Below are 26452 nucleotides of genomic sequence, written 5' to 3'. Positions count from 1 at the left end.
TTAATGAACTAAGAAAGACGACCAGTTGCATGTATCTCCATAAGACTGTTAAATTCTTCATCCGGGAGGTTACGTAGGCAAACTTTATGCTTACAACTTTCAACCAAATCTGCAATTTTCTTCATAAACCCAATGACTTGCAGAAACAATTCCAATGGCATCGCTTTAATAATAGTATCCAAAGGGAGCATATGCTGTTAGATAACATAACCCCACAAAGAGACTATCCCCACATCCTATGATTCACTTCAATCACAAATGAGATATTCTAGATTGAGGTAGCGCATGTTATAGTACTCAAAAGGCTCGGCAAAATATCCTTTAAAGCAATCTCGTGAATAAGACAACAAATTGCTGAAGTTCACACTGAAGTTCAGTACTTTTGCATCTCCATTTGAAGTAGCATCTCCATCTTTGCATGTTAATACTTTCCTAACTGCATTTGCGAGGTCTGTCACGTGACTATCATTGCAACCTATCTCAAGTAAAACTGTCTCTAGTTAAAGAGATATTCAATGTTAGGCCCGGAAGGACTCACAGCTCCAACAATTTGATGAGCCATCATTTCCAATGGTACAGGGCCCAGGTAATTTTTATTCGAATTCTTGTCTGTTGATGCAATGAACACAGGGACTCCAGATATAACTGGCTCTGTTGAATCCTCTTCAAAATAGAAATCAACGTAGGCCTTTTAATCATATTCCTTCTCTTTCACTTCTAGATAAGATAAAGCAATATCTTCAGCTTCCTGTCCAGAAACCCTGTAAGCAACGCCTCGACTGATGTGACCATCGTGAGGCTCGAGTGTAACAGTCCTGCCGGGATTGGCAGGGGTTCCTCTATGGTCTGTGCTCCCTTGATGGAAAAGACGACGGTAGCCTTTGATGAAACCAACTCGTTGTTTGTCATAGTGGAAACCCGCCTTTCATATTATGGAACCGTAACCAAACACCGACAGAACCATCTTCTCCGCCTTGCCGTCGACCTCCCTCAATTCTACAGCCTCCAGGGGATGCCATTCAATCTTTCACAGATGCCATTCACTAGTGCACTCGTCTTTTAATCGACATCAATCAATATCCTTCCAGCTTTTGCGCCACATCTCTATCCCAGTGTCACTAACCATGGCGGCCTTGTAGCATATAAAACTACTCGACACTTGGCATTAATCACCGCATTTGAAAAGAGCACTTTCATGTCTTCAATATGTGCATTAATAATGAACCGACGTGCATTAAGGAGGTGCTGTGTATCCCAGTCTAAGAAAAACGTGATCCCCTGCAGAAATAAACACAACGCTGCCTATTTGTAACGTTGGCTGTAATTTCATATATTCCGCAAGCAGTATAGAACCTACAGGAGCAGAACGACCAATATGAAGAAGAACGTTTAATACAGCATTGGATGCGTTGGATTTGTCATGCCTCAACTCCCATAATAGCTTCGGAAACAAATTGATAACTAAAGAAACAACATGCTTTTCACAAAACTGCTTTGAGTCTGCTAGCAGCATCTGACCCTCTAATGAATTCTCCTTGAATTAAAGAACTCTTTTAGTAGGAAGACAATTAATAACAACCCAATTTGTAACCTTCTTAATGCGGCATGAACAGGTAACCACAGCTCAAGCTACGTATCTGGTTCTTTAAGTCGATCCAATAATGCTTAAGCAGCCAATAAATGTTCTAAAATAACTGTCAACTTTGTCACTAAAGCAATAATATCTGGTTGCAAATGTTTTGAAGCCTTATCTAAAACAAAAGCAATTTTCTGAGTTGTGACCTCTGTCTCGGTTCTGGACCACCGTGGAGAACTACACCATCGAATACCTTGAGAGAATCTACAATCAATCCTAATAGCTCTTCAGATTGCTCTGGCGATTTTATCTCACATCTTGACAAAACTCACATGAATGATTTCCAACCTTTTGAAGTAGCTTTTTCATCTCCTACAGCACGGCTGAGTTTGACATTCGTTGAATATTTGCCTGCGCTGTCTTCTGTAGAAATCAGTGTTGAAATTGTTGCTCCAAAGATTTTGAACGGGAGTTCCAAACACTTGGGTTGTACAGCAATCACTTTTACATCTTCTCCACAAGTTTTCGCCAAAACAGAAGACATGTTATACTCCTGATAGGTAATGAGGACACTGCTGCCACACAAGAAAACAATATTGAAGAACAAGGAATACAAAATAGTATTAACACTGGAATTGTCCAAATACTGGCATTGGGTAGAGCGATGGAGAGAGGGTGTATAAAAAGGTGGCCAAAGTTGCAAAATGGAGCACAGCTGACTAGCCAGAGAGGCCAGCACGCGCTTCTATTCCTTTCCGCTCAACACCTTTTGCCCTTTTTGGTAACCCTTTATTAATCACAAACACCTGAATGGTTTCAAAGACTTAAGGTGTTCTTGTTATATAGGAGTAAAGTGGGGGATATGAGAATCTTTGTGTGCAGAGGAATAGACACAGAGTGCAAGAAAAAGCAATAAGAGCTATCAGGTCCTTCACATGAATTGCCCAAGCAACTTCATTGAATTGGTTGTAGACTTGCAGGTCTCTCCACATCATTATCATCATTGAAATGAGTAGCATTCATGGCATGAAGTACGTGTCCCTAAAAGATGTTTGCAGCCTTCCTCCAAATAAGAAGGTATAATCCCATATAAAGAAATTTCCGCTGCTACAAATCCTGTTGGATGTTGAGTAACCAAAAGCTGGATTCACATCCTAAATACTTGTGCCATTTCCTGTGAGATTCCCACTTGATGCAGATTTCTGAAAGAAAGCAGAACTCTGTACAATAGGCACGCTATGATATTGACCTTCGCTGAAAACTCGAACCAATTCCTAATTTCGTAGCACGCTACGAAACCACGCAAACAGGTAGCGCTGCGAAACTGCTAAACAGAATTCAGGCGCTGCGAAACTGCTCTGACTTTAAGCCAAGCTAAAAAATTTTTACTACAGCATTTTCAGTGATAACAGTGGCTCCACTAGGGATAGTGTGCCCTTGTGGTACACTAAGAACATGCAGCTCCAGTGCCTTATCCATTTTGACAAACTGAATTTTTCTTGACAAGCATGACTGTAGGAGAATGAGAACTATACCTACTGAAAAATGCTCAGTTGAACTTGAGCTTATTTGCAATTACCTCTACCTACCTACCCTAACCATTCAAACTTTCCTCAGCTCAATCAATATGAAACTTCCAATGCAGCCAATCCTTTGCTTTGTCTGACATTTGATTTCTTTGCCTATCCCGGAATTCAGAACCAATATGACAGTGTAATGACCGCTGCCACTGAAATCTTCCTTGATTGTATCGGATTTCAGAACTGATATAATAGTGTAAAGACCGCTGCCACTGAAACTGTCTCTGATCTTCATAGGTAAGCTGAAACACTGGAGAATAAAACTCTTCCATATAATCAGCTATAGGGTCCCAGAACACATGATCAGCTTGTCCTTCCTTGAAACTTTCCAGCTGTGCAAACTGATCTTCAATCACAGTGTTCAGTTCCTCAATCATGAAAGAGGATGGAAGCAGCATAGTCTCCTTGCGCTCTGTCACAGGAAACTTTTGAGAATAATAATCATGATCATGAAAATTGTATGCCTGAATCTGTCCTTCTAAACCTTCAATTTCTTTCTCAATATCTTTGGCAATTTCATCAAAAAATTTCATTTTATCCTCTGACTTACAGTCAAAAGATTCCAGATATGAGGACAGGGACAAAGAAAAGGATTCATTTGTTTCTTCTTTATTATGATCATCATTCCACTGTTTAAAACCTTCAACTGAAGGAGATTTTACTTCCACCTCTGGCCTATCTATCCATTCCTCCAAGAACAAAAGCCAAAAGTCTGGCAATGACTTAATGGACTTGGCAGGCAAGCATTCAACCCACTGTTTGCATTTCCCTTGGAAAGAATCATAAAATAACCTTATGCAAACATCCTCATGTTTAATTCTAAGAAGCTGTGCAAAATGACAAAAATCTGAGATATGCTCCAACGTTAAACTCAAGTCTTCACCGTTAAATTTCGGACCATTCTTTAGAAAATAAACATCCTTGGGAAAATGGTTTGGGAAACCATGAAGTCCTGAGAAATCTATGCATGCATACCTTGAACAAAGAAGGGCAGCTTCTGGGTCTTTCATAACTCCAGTGGAATCACCATGAATATATAACTTTGAATTCTTCAACAATGGAGTCGCCAAGGTAGTTTTGCAGCCTTGAAAATCATTTGAACTCCTGCTACCTTCAGAAATTCAATCTTAAGCTCCCGGCAGACGCACCAAAATGTTATCACAAAACCAGTACTAGGGACTGCAACCAAGCAAGGTCTCATGTAACTGTTTCAGACCATACTTTAGATTAGGAATTAGCCTTCCTAATCAGAGAGGGCTCTCTCATGACTCTTGACAAAATCCTTCAAACACTAGAGGGCTAACTCTTCACACATTTATAAAAATATAGCTGGCTGGACATACATCAAATTAGTCTTCATTGGGCTATGGAGTCTCTCACAGTTAATAAACCAAATCACAGTCATCTCATAGAAGCCAAGGCTCTTTGCATCATCAAAGGTTCAAACATAATTTACCTAAATCAAAGCCTGCTGAACATACAGGAAGTCAGAGCATTAAAAATGAATTCTGAGTGATGTTCAAACATGCTTCACCAAAACCCACAGCCTGTCAAGCACACAGGAAGTCAGAGCATATAATATGAATTCTGAGGGATTGTACCATAACAAGGCTGTAAAAAGAACCTTAAGAAACTAAACCACCATCACATTTGAACAAAAAGATGCATTGAGAATCTTGGGAAGAAAAAACCCTGTTTGCCATTACTGTAACAGTCTTTTCATAAGCTCTAAAAAACTCTGTTTTTGTATATATCATCCAACCCCTGTTACATCCTAATTTCTTCTATATATAGGAATACATTTCCTCCCTCTAGAATGAGTTCGAATCTCCTATTAACTACTCCTACATGCCTTTAACTAACTGCATTAATTACATACATGCTAAACTATAATTACATAAAGTCCTAATCAAACTAAAACAATAATTCTTTTCTCCTCGTAGACTTGATGCTTTCTTGAATGCTTTGACAGCTGTCCTCCTTCAATTAATCTGATATGGCTGAGCTACAGGTGCAATGGATGCTGATTTAGGATGCTTAAGAGCGCTGATGGCTCATTAATTGACCAGAAGAGATGCTCCTATCTTAACGATCTCTGTCTCCCAACATTCTCCTAAAATATAGCAGCCTGCTCCCAAATCTTTTAATAACCCCAAGAATGGAATGATGCCAGGTTTCTGATGTGCTGTAGGTGGTATTTGATAGACAGCTGTTCCTTTTCCACAACTCCCGCTCACCGTGTCAAACTAGCTGCTCACAGTATCACACTAGCTGCCCTGCGCTTTAAATCATCACCTACAGCAGTTTCGTAGCGCGCTACGAAACTGCTGTGTGATTTAAAGAAAACACACTCTTCTTCTCTGGTTTTCTAAATAATTGTCAGTGTTCATAGCTTAAGTACTTGATTGTTTAGAAAAGGTTTGCTTGCAATAAATATTTCTCCTGAGGAAAAACTTGTCTCCTCTGTTAAAAGACTTTTAGAACCTCCCACAATATTCATGTAAGGTAATTTACTACGTACTAGACCGTCCACAGCAAGGTGAATAATAATATCTTGATCCTTCTGTTGGTATAGAACAAAGCCCTTGCATATGAGTCCAATTCCCATAAGAACTGCTGGAACATTCTTAAAAAGTGCGCGTTGATCTCTTGAAGCATCTATTATAGATGGCTGTGTCCCTTCTCAAAAATTCCATTCTCTAATGTCAAATATAGATGGAAAGAGACTGTTGGAAAATTTCAACATTGAATGCTTAGACTGCCAATGAAGTAATTGCACGAGGTTCAGGCTTTTCAAGGTAAATTTTGAGCTCCATAGCATAGGTCAGAACAGCTAGTGGAGCTGTGTCAACATCCTCTATTCCACTTCATCTGACCATCACAAGGCAGGGTAACTTTAAATGCCTTTTTACATTAATGAACTAAGAAAGACGACCAGTTGCATGTATCTCCATAAGACTGTTAAATTCTTCATCCGGGAGGTTACGTAGGCAAACTTTATGCTTACAACTTTCAACCAAATCTGCAATTTTCTTCATAAACCCAATGACTTGCAGAAACAATTCCAATGGCATCGCTTTAATAATAGTATCCAAAGGGAGCATATGCTGTTAGATAACATAACCCCACAAAGAGACTATCCCCACATCCTATGATTCACTTCAATCACAAATGAGATATTCTAGATTGAGGTAGCGCATGTTATAGTACTCAAAAGGCTCGGCAAAATATCCTTTAAAGCAATCTCGTGAATAAGACAACAAATTGCTGAAGTTCACACTGAAATTCAGTACTTTTGCATCTCCATTTGAAGTAGCATCTCCATCTTTGCATGTTAATACTTTCCTAACTGCATTTGCGAGGTCTATCACGTGACTATCATTGCAACCTATCTCAAGTAAAACTGTCTCTAGTTAAAGAGATATTCAATGTTAGGCCCGGAAGGACTCACAGCTCCAACAATTTGATGAGCCATCATTTCCAATGGTACAGGGCCCAGGTAATTTTTATTCAAATTCTTGTCTGTTGATGCAATGAACACAGGGACTCCAGATATAACTGGCTCTGTTGAATCCTCTTCAAAATAGAAATCAACGTAGGCCTTTTAATCATATTCCTTCTCTTTCACTTCTAGATAAGATAAAGCAATATCTTCAGCTTCCTGTTCAGAAACCCTGTAAGCAACGCCTCGACTGATGTGACCATCGTGAGGCTCGAGTGTAACAGTCCTGCCAGGATTGGCAGGGGTTCCTCTATGGTCTGTGCTCCCTTGATGGAAAAGACGACGGTAGCCTTTGATGAAACCAACTCGTTGTTTGTCATAGTGGAAACCCGCCTTTCATATTATGGAACCGTAACCAAACACCGACAGAACCATCTTCTCCGCCTTGCCGTCGACCTCCCTCAATTCTACAGCCTCCAGGGGATGCCATTCAATCTTTCCCAGATGCCATTCACTAGTGCACTCGTCTTTTAATCGACATCAATCAATATCCTTCCAGCTTTTGCGCCACATCTCTATCCCAGTGTCACTAACCATGGCGGCCTTGTAGCATATAAAACTACTCGACACTTGGCATTAATCACCGCATTTGAAAAGAGCACTTTCATGTCTTCAATATGTGCATTAATAATGAACCGACGTGCATTAAGGAGGTGCTGTGTATCCCAGTCTAAGAAAAACGTGATCCCCTGCAGAAATAAACACAACGCTGCCTATTTGTAACGTTGGCTGTAATTTCATATATTCCGCAAGCAGTATAGAACCTACAGGAGCAGAACGACCAATATGAAGAAGAACGTTTAATACAGCATTGGATGCGTTGGATTTGTCATGCCTCAACTCCCATAATAGCTTCGGAAACAAATTGATAACTAAAGAAACAACATGCTTTTCACAAAACTGCTTTGAGTCTGCTAGCAGCATCTGACCCTCTAATGAATTCTCCTTGAATTAAAGAACTCTTTTAGTAGGAAGACAATTAATAACAACCCAATTTGTAACCTTCTTAATGCGGCATGAACAGGTAACCACAGCTCAAGCTACGTATCTGGTTCTTTAAGTCGATCCAATAATGCTTAAGCAGCCAATAAATGTTCTAAAATAACTGTCAACTTTGTCACTAAAGCAATAATATCTGGTTGCAAATGTTTTGAAGCCTTATCTAAAACAAAAGCAATTTTCTGAGTTGTGACCTCTGTCTCGGTTCTGGACCACCGTGGAGAACTACACCATCGAATACCTTGAGAGAATCTACAATCAATCCTAATAGCTCTTCAGATTGCTCTGGCGATTTTATCTCACATCTTGACAAAACTCACATGAATGATTTCCAACCTTTTGAAGTAGCTTTTTCATCTCCTACAGCACGGCTGAGTTTGACATTCGTTGAATATTTGCCTGCGCTGTCTTCTGTAGAAATCAGTGTTGAAATTGTTGCTCCAAAGATTTTGAACGGGAGTTCCAAACACTTGGGTTGTACAGCAATCACTTTTACATCTTCTCCACAAGTTTTCGCCAAAACAGAAGACATGTTATACTCCTGATAGGTAATGAGGACACTGCTGCCACACAAGAAAACAATATTGAAGAACAAGGAATACAAAATAGTATTAACACTGGAATTGTCCAAATACTGGCATTGGGTAGAGCGATGGAGAGAGGGTGTATAAAAAGGTGGCCAAAGTTGCAAAATGGAGCACAGCTGACTAGCCAGAGAGGCCAGCACGCGCTTCTATTCCTTTCCGCTCAACACCTTTTGCCCTTTTTGGTAACCCTTTATTAATCACAAACACCTGAATGGTTTCAAAGACTTAAGGTGTTCTTGTTATATAGGAGTAAAGTGGGGGATATGAGAATCTTTGTGTGCAGAGGAATAGACACAGAGTGCAAGAAAAAGCAATAAGAGCTATCAGGTCCTTCACATGAATTGCCCAAGCAACTTCATTGAATTGGTTGTAGACTTGCAGGTCTCTCCACATCATTATCATCATTGAAATGAGTAGCATTCATGGCATGAAGTACGTGTCCCTAAAAGATGTTTGCAGCCTTCCTCCAAATAAGAAGGTATAATCCCATATAAAGAAATTTCCGCTGCTACAAATCCTGTTGGATGTTGAGTAACCAAAAGCTGGATTCACATCCTAAATACTTGTGCCATTTCCTGTGAGATTCCCACTTGATGCAGATTTCTGAAAGAAAGCAGAACTCTGTACAATAGGCACGCTATGATATTGACCTTCGCTGAAAACTCGAACCAATTCCTAATTTCGTAGCATGCTACGAAACCACGCAAACAGGTAGCGCTGCGAAACTGCTAAACAGAATTCAGGCGCTGCGAAACTGCTCTGACTTTAAGCCAAGCTAAAAAATTTTTACTACAGCATTTTCAGTGATAACAGTGGCTCCACTAGGGATAGTGTGCCCTTGTGGTGCGCTAAGAACATGCAGCTCCAGTGCCTTATCCATTTTGACAAACTGAATTTTTCTTGACAAGCATGACTGTAGGAGAATGAGAACTATACCTACTGAAAAATGCTCAGTTGAACTTGAGCTTATTTGCAATTACCTCTACCTACCTACCCTAACCATTCAAACTTTCCTCAGCTCAATCAATATGAAACTTCCAATGCAGCCAATCCTTTGCTTTGTCTGACATTTGATTTCTTTGCCTATCCCGGAATTCAGAACCAATATGACAGTGTAATGACCGCTGCCACTGAAATCTTCCTTGATTGTATCGGATTTCAGAACTGATATAATAGTGTAAAGACCGCTGCCACTGAAACTGTCTCTGATCTTCATAGGTAAGCTGAAACACTGGAGAATAAAACTCTTCCATATAATCAGCTATAGGGTCCCAGAACACATGATCAGCTTGTCCTTCCTTGAAACTTTCCAGCTGTGCAAACTGATCTTCAATCACAGTGTTCAGTTCCTCAATCATGAAAGAGGATGGAAGCAGCATAGTCTCCTTGCGCTCTATCACAGGAAACTTTTGAGAATAATAATCATGATCATGAAAATTGTATGCCTGAATCTGTCCTTCTAAACCTTCAATTTCTTTCTCAATATCTTTGGCAATTTCATCAAAAAATTTCATTTTATCCTCTGACTTACAGTCAAAAGATTCCAGATATGAGGACAGGGACAAAGAAAAGGATTCATTTGTTTCTTCTTTATTATGATCATCATTCCACTGTTTAAAACCTTCAACTGAAGGAGATTTTACTTCCACCTCTGGCCTATCTATCCATTCCTCCAAGAACAAAAGCCAAAAGTCTGGCAATGACTTAATGGACTTGGCAGGCAAGCATTCAACCCACTGTTTGCATTTCCCTTGGAAAGAATCATAAAATAACCTTATGCAAACATCCTCATGTTTAATTCTAAGAAGCTGTGCAAAATGACAAAAATCTGAGATATGCTCCAACGTTAAACTCAAGTCTTCACCGTTAAATTTCGGACCATTCTTTAGAAAATAAACATCCTTGGGAAAATGGTTTGGGAAACCATGAAGTCCTGAGAAATCTATGCATGCATACCTTGAACAAAGAAGGGCAGCTTCTGGGTCTTTCATAACTCCAGTGGAATCACCATGAATATATAACTTTGAATTCTTCAACAATGGAGTCGCCAAGGTAGTTTTGCAGCCTTGAAAATCATTTGAACTCCTGCTACCTTCAGAAATTCAATCTTAAGCTCCCGGCAGACGCACCAAAATGTTATCACAAAACCAGTACTAGGGACTGCAACCAAGCAAGGTCTCATGTAACTGTTTCAGACCATACTTTAGATTAGGAATTAGCCTTCCTAATCAGAGAGGGCTCTCTCATGACTCTTGACAAAATCCTTCAAACACTAGAGGGCTAACTCTTCACACATTTATAAAAATATAGCTGGCTGGACATACATCAAATTAGTCTTCATTGGGCTATGGAGTCTCTCACAGTTAATAAACCAAATCACAGTCATCTCATAGAAGCCAAGGCTCTTTGCATCATCAAAGGTTCAAACATAATTTACCTAAATCAAAGCCTGCTGAACATACAGGAAGTCAGAGCATTAAAAATGAATTCTGAGTGATGTTCAAACATGCTTCACCAAAACCCACAGCCTGTCAAGCACACAGGAAGTCAGAGCATATAATATGAATTCTGAGGGATTGTACCATAACAAGGCTGTAAAAAGAACCTTAAGAAACTAAACCACCATCACATTTGAACAAAAAGATGCATTGAGAATCTTGGGAAGAAAAAACCCTGTTTGCCATTACTGTAACAGTCTTTTCATAAGCTCTAAAAAACTCTGTTTTTGTATATATCATCCAACCCCTGTTACATCCTAATTTCTTCTATATATAGGAATACATTTCCTCCCTCTAGAATGAGTTCGAATCTCCTATTAACTACTCCTACATGCCTTTAACTAACTGCATTAATTACATACATGCTAAACTATAATTACATAAAGTCCTAATCAAACTAAAACAATAATTCTTTTCTCCTCGTAGACTTGATGCTTTCTTGAATGCTTTGACAGCTGTCCTCCTTCAATTAATCTGATATGGCTGAGCTACAGGTGCAATGGATGCTGATTTAGGATGCTTAAGAGCGCTGATGGCTCATTAATTGACCAGAAGAGATGCTCCTATCTTAACGATCTCTGTCTCCCAACATTCTCCTAAAATATAGCAGCCTGCTCCCAAATCTTTTAATAACCCCAAGAATGGAATGATGCCAGGTTTCTGATGTGCTGTAGGTGGTATTTGATAGACAGCTGTTCCTTTTCCACAACTCCCGCTCACCGTGTCAAACTAGCTGCTCACAGTATCACACTAGCTGCCCTGCGCTTTAAATCATCACCTACAGCAGTTTCGTAGCGCGCTACGAAACTGCTGTGTGATTTAAAGAAAACACACTCTTCTTCTCTGGTTTTCTAAATAATTGTCAGTGTTCATAGCTTAAGTACTTGATTGTTTAGAAAAGGTTTGCTTGCAATAAATATTTCTCCTGAGGAAAAACTTGTCTCCTCTGTTAAAAGACTTTTAGAACCTCCCACAATATTCATGTAAGGTAATTTACTACGTACTAGACCGTCCACAGCAAGGTGAATAATAATATCTTGATCCTTCTGTTGGTATAGAACAAAGCCCTTGCATATGAGTCCAATTCCCATAAGAACTGCTGGAACATTCTTAAAAAGTGCGCGTTGATCTCTTGAAGCATCTATTATAGATGGCTGTGTCCCTTCTCAAAAATTCCATTCTCTAATGTCAAATATAGATGGAAAGAGACTGTTGGAAAATTTCAACATTGAATGCTTAGACTGCCAATGAAGTAATTGCACGAGGTTCAGGCTTTTCAAGGTAAATTTTGAGCTCCATAGCATAGGTCAGAACAGCTAGTGGAGCTGTGTCAACATCCTCTATTCCACTTCATCTGACCATCACAAGGCAGGGTAACTTTAAATGCCTTTTTACATTAGTGAACTAAGAAAGACGACCAGTTGCATGTATCTCCATAAGACTGTTAAATTCTTCATCCGGGAGGTTACGTAGGCAAACTTTATGCTTACAACTTTCAACCAAATCTGCAATTTTCTTCATAAACCCAATGACTTGCAGAAACAATTCCAATGGCATCGCTTTAATAATAGTATCCAAAGGGAGCATATGCTGTTAGATAACATAACCCCACAAAGAGACTATCCCCACATCCTATGATTCACTTCAATCACAAATGAGATATTCTAGATTGAGGTAGCGCATGTTATAGTACTCAAACAACCTGCTCCAACACTCTAACTCAGATTCCTCCCCTTCATTTTCCACCCTTTTCTGATTTGACCTAATTTCCATATCTTTGTGCAACCTTGCTCTCTCTATATCCTTGAACAAATCAAACCATCCTCATCACTCCTCAGCTTCATTCACCAGGTCTTAGGCCTCTTCACATCCTCATCCAACCTCCATCTCCACTTTTCCACCTTTCTTCCACCATCAACCCTCCAAAATCTCCTTTCGGAACATCCTGTAGAACCCCTATAGACTTCCTATAGAATTTCACGAGAGCGGTTTTTCGAGATCCGATCACTGTGAAACTCTCTGGAAGGGTGTTAAGAACTCCTTAGGCCCTCTTCTCACCTTCCCAACCTCCTGCAAGTTCCCAATCCATTTCATTTCTCCAATCAACCTCTGCATAGTCAAAAACAATTAAAGCGCATGCACAATAATTCTACAAGATTACTCAAAAATAAAAAAAGATGTTCCTTTTCAAATTTTGCTTCAGAAGTAGCTTAGTCACATGCAGTTTACCTTTCCAAGAGTCAATGGCATCCATTTCTGCAACTTTCATCCCTTTTCTTGCACCAGTAGAGTTAGTCGGTAGAACTAGGGTTTGCATTTCTTTTCAGCTTTCCGCTTCTTTCTGCAAGTAGATTAGCCTCTGTTGAGTTAGCTTTCATCCATCACAGTTAAAAGCTTCTTCTAAGAGCTCATAGAAGTTGGCTTAATCTCCTAGCGAACTTGTGCCAGCTGATCAAAAGACAGCCTACGACAATACTGGAACCAGGAGTTGCCGCATTATTGCTGCAATACTGGAACCCACCATATTTTTGGCGCCATTGCCAGGGAAGCGTCAAAGTATTTGTGATTGCTGCTTTTCTTCTATTTTCTATTGCAACCTTCTGCTCAGTATTTTATTTCAGCAAGAGTAGAGTAGTTGTTTCATTTCCATTCGGCAATTTCATTTCCGCAAAAGTAGATTAGAAATTTCCTGCTTTCCCAGACTAGCATTTCAATTCCACAATTTCAATTCTGCAAGCGTAGATTAGCATTTCAATTCCGCAATTTCAATTCTGCAAGCGTAGACTAGCATTTCAATTCTGGAATTTCAATCCTGTAAGCGTAGCTTAGCATTTCATTTATGTAATTTCATTTCAGCAGCATAGATTATTCATTTTCTTCTTTCATTTCCATTCTACATTTTCATTTCAGCAAGATAGATTTTAGTTTGTTACAGTTCAATCTATTTCGGTTTTGCAGGTACAAGTAGAAGAAAAAGAAAAAATCAACCAAAAAAATATTCCATTTCATGCCTCGTAGGAACAGAGACAATACAGGAAAATTCTTACCCAACACCCCCACCACATCACTGAGTCACCCTTCTCTCTTCTTTGGTGGCAGTGATCCAGAAGAACCTATAGGTGAACCTCCAAAGATATACGAAGATCCTATAACAGAACAAGAGCAAGAGAACATTCCCCTTGAGACCATGGCTGAACACAGAAACGGTATAGGAGATGAAGAGAGAATAGAAGGTGCCTTTCCCATCTGAGAGACCAATAGGGACACGAAAATGAAAAACATAAGTCCCTCAACCTTACCTCACTTCCATGGATTGACCACTAAAGACCCTGATACCTTCTTGTTTGAGTTTGCTGTCCTTTGTCGAACTTATGACTATGCAAAAGACAAGCAAAAGTTAAAACTTTTTCCCTCTACCCTCAAGGATGCAGTGCTACGCTGGTTCATGGGGTTACCTAGAAACAGTATCAAAACTTGGGCTCAGATGCAGCAAGCCTTTAATAACAAATACCGGGACTACTGTAGGTCAGAGGAAACGAAGGGAGAGAACTTTCGGATGACCATGGGAAGTGATGAGTCTTTAGAAGACTATGAAGAAAGGTTCCAACTTAGTTATAAAAGGGCCAGGTGCACACTTGACCCTGAATCTCTGAAGCTAGTTCTGCATCGAGGAGTCCCTAAAGGCCTTCTAGATACCCTCCATTTGGTAGCTGGAGGAGACATCTACCAACTACCTTATGATGACATAAAGACTGTGTTTAGAAACCATTCTAGGGTAGCCTGTAAAAGAGGTAGGGGGAATCCACTTTCAGCTAGTGCCACCTTCTCCAAACATGAGTTTACAAATCAGATGGAAGACCTTAAAAGTGAGGTGAGACAGACCATTGCCATGTAGCTGGATACTTTCCGAATCCAACAGAAGAAAGAGGAAGCTGAGAGGGCTTTGGCCATCTTTTGTCCCAGATGTACAAGGAAGCATCCTAAGAATGAGTTTCCATTGCACTCAGTAGAGGTATGTTTCATTTGTGAGGAAGACCACCCTACAAACCAGTGCCCAACCTTACCCGGACTTAAAGCTATGTACCAAGGGGCTGAGGGAGCCACTGAACCACTCTACTTCCTCAATCAAAGGAGGCCGCATGGATCCAGACCTTACCAGCAGGGGATGCAAGGGACATCCCAAACTTATTACAACCCCAACCAATCCGCTCACATACCTTCTTGGGGTCCCCCTGCTCATCCTTCCTGGTCTGCACCCCCTCCTTGGTCTTATCCATCTCAATACCATACTCAACCTGTTGCTCATTCGTTTCATTCTCATGTTCAGCCACAACCTCAGTGGAATGCACCTCAGCCGGGGTGGAGGCCCCAATACAACTCTCCTCCTGCTATTCTGCCTCCACCACCTGCTCAACCACAACCATTACCTCTTGCTTCTCCAAGACAACCCCAAATGCCTGCTCAACCAAACCCAAACCCCAACAACAGACAAGCCCAGAAGGTATATATGGGAGAGACAACATGCCCTACCTATGTTGTGGAGATTCAGGAGATCAACCTACGATCGGGGAAGGTCCTTCTAGATCATCAACCCCCTCCTCCAGAGGATGAAGGAGAGAAATAGGAAAGTGAACCCAAAGCCATTCCACCCTTTCCTGAGAGACTAACAGCAACCATGCAACCAAACCCAGAGGAGACTGAACTTCTGGGAGAACTTAAACAGTTGTCTGTGAAAATACCAATTCTCTAGGCCATAAAAGATGTACCAATCTACAACAAATTGATCAAGGAGAAGTGTTTCAGGCACCCAGGCAGGCGCAAGAGAGATTCCCCAACTATCAATGTCATAGGACAACTGTCCAATCTGATGTTGGGACAAGTAATCTGTCCAAAATATTTGGACCCTGGGAGTCCTATAGTTGATGTCCACATCAATGGCACCATAATCCCCCACACCCTAATTGATCTAGGGGCTACCATTAATGTGATGACTAGGGACACTATGCTCAAACTTAACCTTTAGAGTTCCTTAAGAAATACCTTGACTGTACTACAGTTAGCAGATCGCTCCACCGTGACTCCCGAAGGGATTGTGGAGGATGTCTTGGTCTCTGTTGATTCTTGGGAGTACCCTATGGACTTCTTGGTCCTTCAGCCAAAGGAAAAACTCACTGGATACCCCCTCATTGGTTAGCTACTACGGATGCTTACATCAGTTGTCAAGCTGGGAGCATGACCATCAAGAATGGGCCTATGTCCAAATAGCTAGTCCTATATCCTCCTGTCCAACCTCTGCTAGAACATGACTTACCTCTCTGGTTGGAGGAGGAAGATGAGGATGAAGTTTACTCTGCACTAGTGTGCACAGTGGAAGCCACCCAGGGAGGTCCTCAAACTAAGGGTGACCTGATTGAGAATTTGATTCAAAATCCACCTCCCAGTATGCTGCCATTAGAGGAGTTGGTGGAAGGTACCCAAGCCAGCGCTTTAGTGGACCTCTGTGTGGCTGATCCAACCTCTCTCAGAGTTAAGAATGTGGAATTTGGCCCTAAAAGAACCTTGAATATCAGCTCATCCTTATCCCCCTCTCAGGAGAAGGAGCTGTGTAGCTTATCGAACCGCCATTTGGATGCTTTCGCTTGGAGCTATAAGGAAATGAAAGGAGTCCACCGTTCGGTCTGTACCCATCACATTTACATTAAAGAGGATTGTAAACCAGTTAGGCAGCCTCAAAGGAGAATGAATCCAGCCCTTAAGGACATTGTTAAAGAAGAACTGCAAAAGTTGTTGGATGCAGGATTCATCTATCCCATCTCTGACAGCGAATGGGTTTCTCCTCTGGTGCTTGTGCCCAAGAAAAATGGGAAGTGGAGAATCTGTGTAGATTATCAAGAAGTTAACAAATCCACCAAGAAAGACCATTTCCCTTTGCCTTTCATAGATCAAGTGTTAGATGGGCTGGCAGGGAAGAAGTTCTTTTCTTTCCTAGATGGGTTCAACAGGTATAATCAGATCCAAATCAGCCAGGAAGACCAAGATAAGACCACTTTCACTTGTCCATGGGATACCTTTTCCTACTGGGTCCTTCCCTTTGGGCTATGCAACGCTCCTACCACTTTCCAGAGAGCAGTATTGAGCATATTTGTTGAGCTGGTTCATGATTTGGTGGAAATCTATATGGATGACTTTACTCCTTATGGGTCCAACTTCCAAGAAGCATTGACTAACCTGGGAAAAGGTTTAACCAAGTGTATGGAAATGAACCTGTCCCTCAGTCTTGAAAGATGTGAATTCCTGATGACTGAAGGGACCGTGCTAGGTCATACAATTTCTCAGCAAGGATTACAGGTGGATCCTAACAAAATTTCTATCATCCAAAAGGTTCCGCCTCCTCAAAAGGTAAGAGATGTTCGGAGTTTTCTAGGCTTAGCAGGATATTATAGAAGATTCATTAAAGACTTTAGTAAGCTAGCCTCACCATTGTTTGGTCTTTTGGGGAAAGATGTTGAGTTTAAATGGACTAAAAACTATCAAGAGGCTCTGGATGAGTTGAAAGATAAGCTGGTAACTGCCCCAATCTTGAGAGGTCCAAAATGGGCCCTACCTTTCCACATCCACACTGATGCCTTGAACAAAGCCATAGGGGCAACCTTAGGACAAGTTGAAGAGAAGCTACCATATGCCATATACTTGTCAACAAAAACCTGTCCAAGGCAAAATTAAACTATATTGTGACCGAGAAAGAGCTCCTAGCTATAGTCCATTCCCTAAACAAGTTCAGACACTACATCATTGGCTATCAAACATTCGTACACACTGATCATGCTGCGAATAGGTATTTGATGAATAAACCTGATGTGAATGCTCATATCATTAGATGGTTACTTTTATTGCAGCAATTTGACTTAACCAATGTTGACAAGCCAGGTAAGGAAAATGTTGTTGCTGATTTTCTATCTAGACTAGATTTGCCTGTAGGTGAAGAAGGGACAGTGGATGACCAGATGCTAGATGAACACCTGTTTGCTATTTCAGTACTCTCTCCATGGTTTTCTGATATAGAAAACTACTTGGTTTCAGCACAGTTCCCTCCACACCTATCCTCAAAAGAGAAGAGCAGAATTGTGAGGAAAAGTGCCCCATTCACTTGGATTGGGGGCAACTTGTTTAAACTCGGCCCAAATCAGATCTTGCGGTGTTGTGTTAGGGAGGAGGAAGTTTTTGACATCCTCCTAACCTGTCACGATGGACCCTGTGGAGGCCACTTTGTAGCAAAAAGGATTTCCTTCAAAATTCTACAGGCAGGCTACTCTTGGTCCACTCGTCATCAAGATGTCAGAAGATACATCAGCCAATGTGACCGATGTCAAAGGATGGGGAAACCAACTCCGAGGGATGAAATTCCCCTCCAACGACAAGTGACTTTCGAGCCATTTGAGAAGTGGGTCATGGACTTTGTGGGTTCTATCAACCCTCCTTCAAAGCCAAAGTCTTACATCATTGAGTGCACAGACTACCTAACGAAGTGGGCAGAAACAAAGGCAATCAAAGCAGCGACAAAAGAAAAATTGGCTGAGTTTTTGAGGAAAATATCTTCTACAAGTTTGGCTACCCAAGAGAATTAGTCACAGATCAAGGAAGTCAGTTCACCTCTAACCTGATTGAAGACCTGCTCACTCATCACAAGATCAAGCACAGGACCTCCACCCCTTATCATCCGCAAGCAAATGGGCAGGTGGAAGTCATTAATAGGGCTTTGGAAGATATTTTGACTAAAGTGGTGAGTAGCAGCAAAAAGGATTGGGCAGATCACTTGGTTGAGGCCACCTGGGCCTACAACACCACTTGGAAAACTACAATAGGTTTCACGCCTTATGAGTTGGTCTACGGGAAGAAGGCTCTGCTGTCCATAGAGTTCGAGTACAACACCTTAAGGTTGGCAGCTCAGCTGGACCTGGATCTCAGCCATGCACAACAGGAAAGGTTACTGCAGCTGAATGGATTAGATGAATAGAGAATGCAGGCCCTCCTCCACTCAGAAGTAGTTCAACTCCAGAGAAAGATATGGCATGACCGACACCTTAACGAAAAGCAATTTCAGCTGAGATTGAGGTGCTAACGAAACAACTACAGGAAAATGAGTCACAAGCAGCAAAGGAAATACAATTTCTAAAGCAACAGGTACAAGAGAAAGAAGCCCAACTAGCCTGCATGGCCAGCTAGGCAGTAGAAGCCTTACAATGTAGGCAACTTGCCAAGTCATATGCCCTATATCTGAAAGATCAATGGTTGCAATTCCAAATTAACACCTTGGCCCAAAGGGGCACCATCCCATTTCAGAATTACCATCAATTCATGGCTTTGTGTGACAGTAGCTTAGCAGAGGATAAGGCAAAGTTATCAGAATTCTATTTACACAACTTGGCCCTTCCAAACATGAATATGTGGGACCCCAATGCTGCATTGGGCAATGTTCAACTTATGGCCATGGCCTCTTGGTTAAATCATGAGGAAAAGAGAGCAGTAGAGATTCAGAATATTATGAACAGGGAGCTAAGTGAACCACTCATGATCAGGGCAGAACCAGAGGATAACTCAGCATTAAGATATGCCCATCAACACCTGGCCAACAACCCTCAGGCTCTTCCAAATTACATTGAAAAGCAAGCTCAGGCCATTTCTCACTTTGAGGACATGCAAAGACTATTGGGGGATAACGACATTCATGCTTGTACAAGGAGGTGGAACACACTGTCCCACAATATGAAAATAAGGGAATACCACTCCCCAACAAGGATGAGGGAGGCCTTGGCAAGATTACCACTCTACAAATAGTCAATGCAAAATCTGCAGGCCAACTGGATCGGCCTAAAGTTCAGTCCTCCCTTGCTTTTAGGACTGCTGGAAGGGGTCAAAGAAGAAGAGGAGCATAGGCAGTGGGAGGAAGTAGAGAGAAAATTAGGTTCCATGACCGAGAAAAGGACATCACCTTGGAAGCCTGGGATGTTAGAGAGGCAATCAAGGCAATCAAAGATGATGAGTTGGATTAGTTGCTCAGAGGATCAGCAACCCATTTAGCAGGGAGGTGATGATGAGCCCCAAAAATGGGTAACTTATTGTGCTCATTTTGCCTATTATTCTCGATTAATCCACCATTCTTCATAGTTTATGCATGCTTTTAAGCATATTTATGTTAATTGAATGAATGAGAATAGTCACTTGACCATGAAGTCTAATACGTGTTTATTGCAGATTTTTGGACAACTTTTGGACCAAGGTCAAGCATTTATGAGCAAGTTGACAGCCAAATACGAGGGAAGAAGGCTGAGGATTTGTAGGAAGGGTGTCTCCTGCACTAAATGGCCCCTTCCTTGAGTTCTCCACCATCATCTCGGAGTTCAGTAGCCCACCAAAGATGATTCCTAAGGGCAGCCGAGCAACTTTTGTGAAGTGGCTAATTACTTGCAGTTTGAGCAACCAAGCCCCTTGAGTTAAGGAGGACTATTGGAGGTCCTCATAGTACATATGTAGGAATGCTTCCAGCCTTCGTAGTTTACTTCTTGAACATTTTGTATTTTGCACTTTAGTGCTGCTCTGCCTTCCAGCCCATTTTGGAGCTCTTGTTGTAAACACTTTTGTGACATGGTTATTTTTTTAGTAATGGAGATCAATTTCATTTTGCATCATCTTTGAGCTTCTTCTTATGAGGCTGTAGCTCTTGGGGTTGGGCCCAACCCAAGTTCCAATACCTCCTTAGTGTACTTTTATATGTTTTTGTTGCATTCATAGAATAATTTCTGCTAGTATATTAAAATCTTGCTTGGTTACTTAGGGCATTTTTGATGGTTGAAATAACTTTTCATGTTTCAGGTTGATTTGATAGGTTGATAATAGAGAATATCTTCAAAAAATGCCATCAAGCAACCCTTGATCTCACCTCTCCCTCCTTGGGACCATGAGCTGAGACCAAGGCATCCTTGCTGCCACAAAAACATTGTTCTTGCTTCTTCATGCAATTGCTAGTGTTAGATTCTTAGTTGCAAAAGTTGATACCAGTAGTGATTATATGCTTAGATCTATTCTTGCTTAGTATTCACAGTTAACTTACATGATTTTCTACCAATAAATTTCTGTTCATCATGGTCGCTGTTTTCTAGGTCAAATTAGGTCAAAATAGCTAGATATTTGGTTTGCATAGTCTTTGTTTGGACAGTTTTGGAAAATAGTGTGCAGAACACCTGTGATACCTCCCTGCCTACCCTTCCTCCATCAGACAACCTGCTCCAACTCTCTAACTCATATTCCTCCCCTTCATTTGCCACCCTTTTTTTATTTGACCTAATTTCCATATCTTTGTGCAACCTTGCTCTCTCTCCATCTTTGAACAAATCCAACCATCCTCATCACTCCTCAACTTCATTCACCAGGTCTTAGGCCTCTTCACATCCTCATCCAACCTCCATATCCACTTTTCCACCTTTCTTCCACCAAAATCTCCTTTTGGAACATCCTGTAGAACCCCTGCAGACTTCCTGTAGAAGTTCACGAGAGCGGTTTTTCGAGATCCAATCACTGTGAAACTCTCTGGAAGGGTGTTAGGGACCCCTTAGGCCCTCTTCTCACCTTCCCAACCTCTTGCAAGTGCCCACTCCATTTCCTTTCTCCAATCAACCTCTGCACAGTCAAAAACAGTTAAAGCGCATGCACAATAATTCTACAAGATTACTAAAAAATACAAAAAGATGTTCCTTTTCAGATTTCGCTTTAGAAGTAGCTTAGTCACATGAACTTTACCTTTCCAAGAGTCAATGGCATCCATTTTTTCAGCTTTCATCCCTTTTCTTGCTCCAGTAGGGTTAGTCGGTAGAACTAGGGTTTTCTAAGGTTTGCATTTCTTTTCAGCTTTCCTCTTCTTTCTACAAGTAGATTAAGCTCTGTTGAGTTAGCTTTCATCCATCAAAATTAAAAGCTTCTTCTAAGAGCTCATAGAAGATGGATTAAGCTCCTAGCGGACTTGTGCCAGCTGATCAAGTGATAGCCTGCGACAAGAGCTAGTACTTGTGCATATAGCACCATCGCTTCCAAGTTTGTTACGAACTACCGGGTTGATAAAAGTAAAGAAGGGAGTCCCAGGAGTTGCAACATTATTGCTGCAGTACTAGAACCCACCACGGTTTCCCTCTATAATTGAGTTGAAACATTTCTTCATAGTCCTCCAAAGATTCATCAGGTCCAAGGGTCATCCTAAAGATTTCCTCCTTTGTTTCTTCGGACCTACAATAATCTCAGTATTTGTCATTGAAAGTTTTTTTCATTTGGTCTCGAACAGTGATGGTTCCTCTAGGTAGACTCATAAACCAGCACAAGGCTACATCTTTGAGGGTAGAAGCAAACAACTTTAGCTTCTTCTCATCAAAGGCATAGTCATAGGTCCTACAAACAACAACAAACTCAAACATGAATGTTTCAAGATCTTCAGATGTTATGCCATGGAAATGTCAAAAGGAAGTAGATCTTATATTTTTCATTCTAGCCTCCTCATTGGTTTCATTGATAGGGAAAATCCCACTGTTCTGGTTTTAGCCATAGTTTGGGTAGGTGAGATAGGTTCTTCTTCTCCTATAAGTTCTTCAAAAATTCCAGGTGGCTCTCTTAAATGGTTTTCCAACTCCCTCATAGTCAGAGAGGGAATTCCACATTCACCAAAGAAGAATGAAGATTTATTGCTTGAGGGGGTGGGGGTTTTTTGTAATAATTTTCCTTGGTTATCCCTACTCCTATGAGGCATGAAAGAACTAGTTTTGTTGATTTTTTGGATTTTTTTCAAGATTTTTCAAAGCAATAAGGCTAATGAAAAAAACAAAAAACAAAAATATATTCTTAAGCAAAAACAACACCTACTTAGATACCTCCCTAACAATGGCGCTGAAACATGATGAGCCCTAGTATTGCACCAATAATGTTGCAACTCCCAAAGGCTTCTCAACTCAAATTATCAACCCTGGGTCCTTACAAACTTAGAGCTAACAATGCTATATGTAGAGAAGGTTATGTTCTACTCATGCTACTCCTATTCATGAAACCAGATCAGGGTATTCAGGGACCATTCCTTTAACTAATTGTAGCGAAAACCTCTTATGAAAGTATAAATGAACATGATTATGCTACCAAGGTGAAAATATCAATCATTAAATATAAATTCTAATTGAAGTAGAATAAGAAAAAGAATAAATATATTTTCATAAATAATCCATGCTACTCTACTTGCATAATTGATTCAAATCAATGACCTACCTTGCATGCATAATTTATCTACTCATAGTTGCTAAAATTGAGAAATCACATCTTCAACATCCTTATGAAGAAAAAAATGCTAAATCTAACTCTATTTTGCTATCTAATGGTTGTAGTGATGGAAGGATGAGATTGTATTAGTCTGAAGGTATTCCCTAATAATAAAATCATATGTGGGGGGTATTATTCAAATTAACTAGGCCAAAGTCCATGTTTGGAGAAAAACTGGTTGAAGAAATCAAAGCTACAAGAGGCCCTATTTTGCTACAGGAGGGGGTACAAGAGAATTTTGAGGATGGAAATGGTATCTTAGAGATTAATGAATGTCGATGAAGTTACGAGGTAATAATTCAAGGTTGTGGGAGCCCCTTGGCCAAGCCTAGCACCCCTCAGAGGTCTATCTTGCACCAAAGTTGATGCCCACAATGGCTCTTATTTGCCTTGACAGAGTGGTTGTGGAGACAGAGGATGGGAGAAGCGTGAGGTGCTTAGGAGGAGAATGGATAAGTCATGGTGAATGTGGGAAGGTATGCCCACCTCTGCATATCAGCGCACTCCCTGCAGCTAGCCAAAGACATGCATTAAATGATCAATAACACAATGAAATAAATTAACATGCAAAAGATAAGTTGAATTTAACTAAAATCTATTTTATCCCACAACAATACTCTGATCACTAAAAAAATGAATCTAACTCCTAATTTATAGAGGATAAGCATGCAAAAGGATCACAACTAACATCTATCCATTTCCAAGAAATCATAAACAAATATTTTTGGATTGTTATTGAATATCTTTCCAATCACTCTTCCCACAAGAGAGGTGATAGGCAAGCTTGAAATTACAAGTTTTTATGATATAATATCTACTGAAACAAGATAATGATTGCAATTATTTGAAACAAGAAAAAGAAGGAAAATACAAGAGAGGGACTAAAGCCTCTGGGTTGGGCCCAAACCCAAGGGTTTCAGCCCTCCAAAACTAACTCAGATGTAGATCAATGGTAAAATTCTCATTAACAGAAAATAATAGTCTCATACATCATATGAAAGTTAAGAATAACAACGCCAAACACTAGGCCTAGTAGATAGTCTTACCTGCAACAAAAATTTGAATCCTAATGAGCCTTTGAACGAGTTTACTTATACAAAAATGATTGAGGGGAAGCTTCCTTGAAAGGAGGAATGCTCCCCTAAACATTATCTAGATTTTTGGATCTAGTTCCATTTGTCCTTGTCATTCAATTGGAATTCCTTGGTTTCTAGTGAATCCAAGTTGTTCGAGAGGATTACCTTCTTTAAGAAAGAAACATGGAAGATTGTATGTACAAACTAATATGGAAACAACTCCAATTTGTTAACTATGCTTCCAATCCTTTGTAACACCTTAGTACGAGACCCCATACTCTTACCATCCAATCCTTGCATTTTTTAGATATTCCAGGACTCTACAATTAATATAAGGATGTTCGTTAATTTTGAACTTATCCTGATTGTCGATTCAAATTTGGATGCAAAAGTGGATGTGATAGGAGTAGATGCAAAACAAGACAAAAAACGTGACATAAAAGTGAATGCAAAAATATATGCAAAAATAGTTGCAATAGTTAATGAAAACTTGGATGCAAAATAGGATACAAATGCGGATGCAAAGTGGAAGAAAACATGGGCTCAATAGTAGGCATAAAAATTGGTGCAAATTGTGGTGAAACAAAAGTGGATGCAACAATGGACGTAGAAAAGGACACATGCTTGGTGTTGATTTGGGGTAGCATTAGATGTTCTCTAGCCATGAAAATTGATGGAGAGGCTAAAGCACATGAGATCTCCAAGACCCAGAAACGGTTTGGGTAGATTCTACTTGGTTAAGGAGATATTAAAATAATTAATATTTTTAATGGAGTTCCTAAGTCTAAAATTAGGAAAAATAAAATATTAATGGGTATTAATATAAAACTGGGTTAGAAGGTTCCAAATGACATGGATCAAGCCAAATCTAATATTAGCCATTGATTAGAGATGTAATCTCGGCCGTTGAAGGACCAACAGGAAAAGTATAAGAGGAGGCTTCAAGTTTAGTTGGAGAACACACCAGAGTGATCAGTCATTCGATTTTCTAGAGTGGGGTTTGCTAAGAAAAGTCGAATCAATGATCAGTTTGTAGTGAGGGGCAGTGAGTATTGGAAAGAGAGGCAGAGATAGTGCTAAGAGACCAGCGCAGAAGCAGAGAGAGGTAGACATTGAGCCAAAGGGAGCCACGCAGAGCCAAAAGGGACTATGTAGAGGCCAGAAGGGCTTGCGCCATCCACGTAGAGGGCAGCAGGCCGAGGGATGCAGAGGGCCATAGAGGCTACACAGTGCCTCAGAGGGATAACAAAGAGGATTCTAGGCTGATGCTGAGGCCAGGTGGGATGATGCTAAGCTTCAGAGGTTGCTAGAGAGGGTTTCGTGGGGTAGATTTCCTGAATATTTGCTTCCGAATAGAGAGGTATTACCGCCGGATTATTTTCTATATTGGGTGAGCCGGTTTGGCACCTAGTTGTACTCAAGGATAGACTACATAATAAAATAACCCTCATAATTGCTACACTAGTTTTCCCAAGTTGGGTTTTTCTAGGGACAAGTTGTCCAAACATAACGATGTCACTTGTGTGTTTGCTATTTCTTTCAGCTGTTGATCTATAGATGGTTGAGATTGTATTGTGTTTATTTCGATATTTATATGTTTAAATAACTTGTTCGTAATTAACAAGTAGGACAAATAAACCAGAAGAATACAGATAAAATTTCTAATGGTTAGACTTAGAAATTTCAACATGGTATCAGAGCGTGGTTGTAGATCACAGGAGAGATGAAGGCATCAACTGAAGCAGACCATTTGTAGGAGAAAACAACTATCCCAAGTGACAAAAGTTGTTCCTTGCAGAAAATGACAGAAGAAGGGTTGATGGAGAGGGACTGCGTCATCAGTCCAGGACAGAGAGAGGCTTACGCAGAGGCTGAGGAGGGTTGAAAAGGCTCACACAGATCCACGCAGAGATCAGAAGGGTTGACGCTGTTGGCAAGGGGAGAATTTCAACCAGTGTCAGGATTTCGCAAAGCCTAGAGGCTTAGTCCTTCAGTTGCTGGGGTTTAGGAAGCTGTGGGAAGTTTGTGAGGAGTGAAGCTGGTGGGGTGCTATGGGAAAAATAGTACCTAACAGGGAAAAACCAAGGTAGAGGGAGTCACTACCGAGGTGGATTTCTAGCCAAGGAATCTGGATCAATGTTGTAGGTGCACAGGAGATTGGAGAGGTGTGACTCAACGGTTGGCAGGCGGATTTCTGGGAATGAAATCAAGACTCAGAGGGACTCTAGAAGAGACATTCCAAATATGAAGTAGCAACTGAGATGGAATCGAAGATAGAACTTCCAAAGG

General features: G+C 40.6%; 2 pseudogenes; both read right to left on the bottom strand.

Annotated features, from left to right (window-relative positions):
• Positions 1–248: 248 nt before the first annotated feature.
• On the bottom strand, positions 249–964 carry LOC149236278 (gamma-glutamylcyclotransferase 2-3 pseudogene; annotated as a pseudogene).
• A 5353-nt stretch (positions 965–6317) lies between these two features.
• On the bottom strand, positions 6318–7033 carry LOC149236277 (gamma-glutamylcyclotransferase 2-3 pseudogene; annotated as a pseudogene).
• Between the last annotated feature and the right edge of the window lie 19419 nt (positions 7034–26452).

The sequence above is a fragment of the Pinus tabuliformis genome, chromosome 8 (genome assembly GCF_031772625.1).
Source record: "Pinus tabuliformis cultivar Carrire ecotype Pingquan chromosome 8, CPIR1, whole genome shotgun sequence".
Lineage (NCBI taxonomy): Eukaryota > Viridiplantae > Streptophyta > Pinopsida > Pinales > Pinaceae > Pinus > Pinus tabuliformis.
The sequence above is the reverse complement of the archived record's forward strand: the minus strand, read 5'-3'. Positions and strand labels throughout refer to the sequence as shown.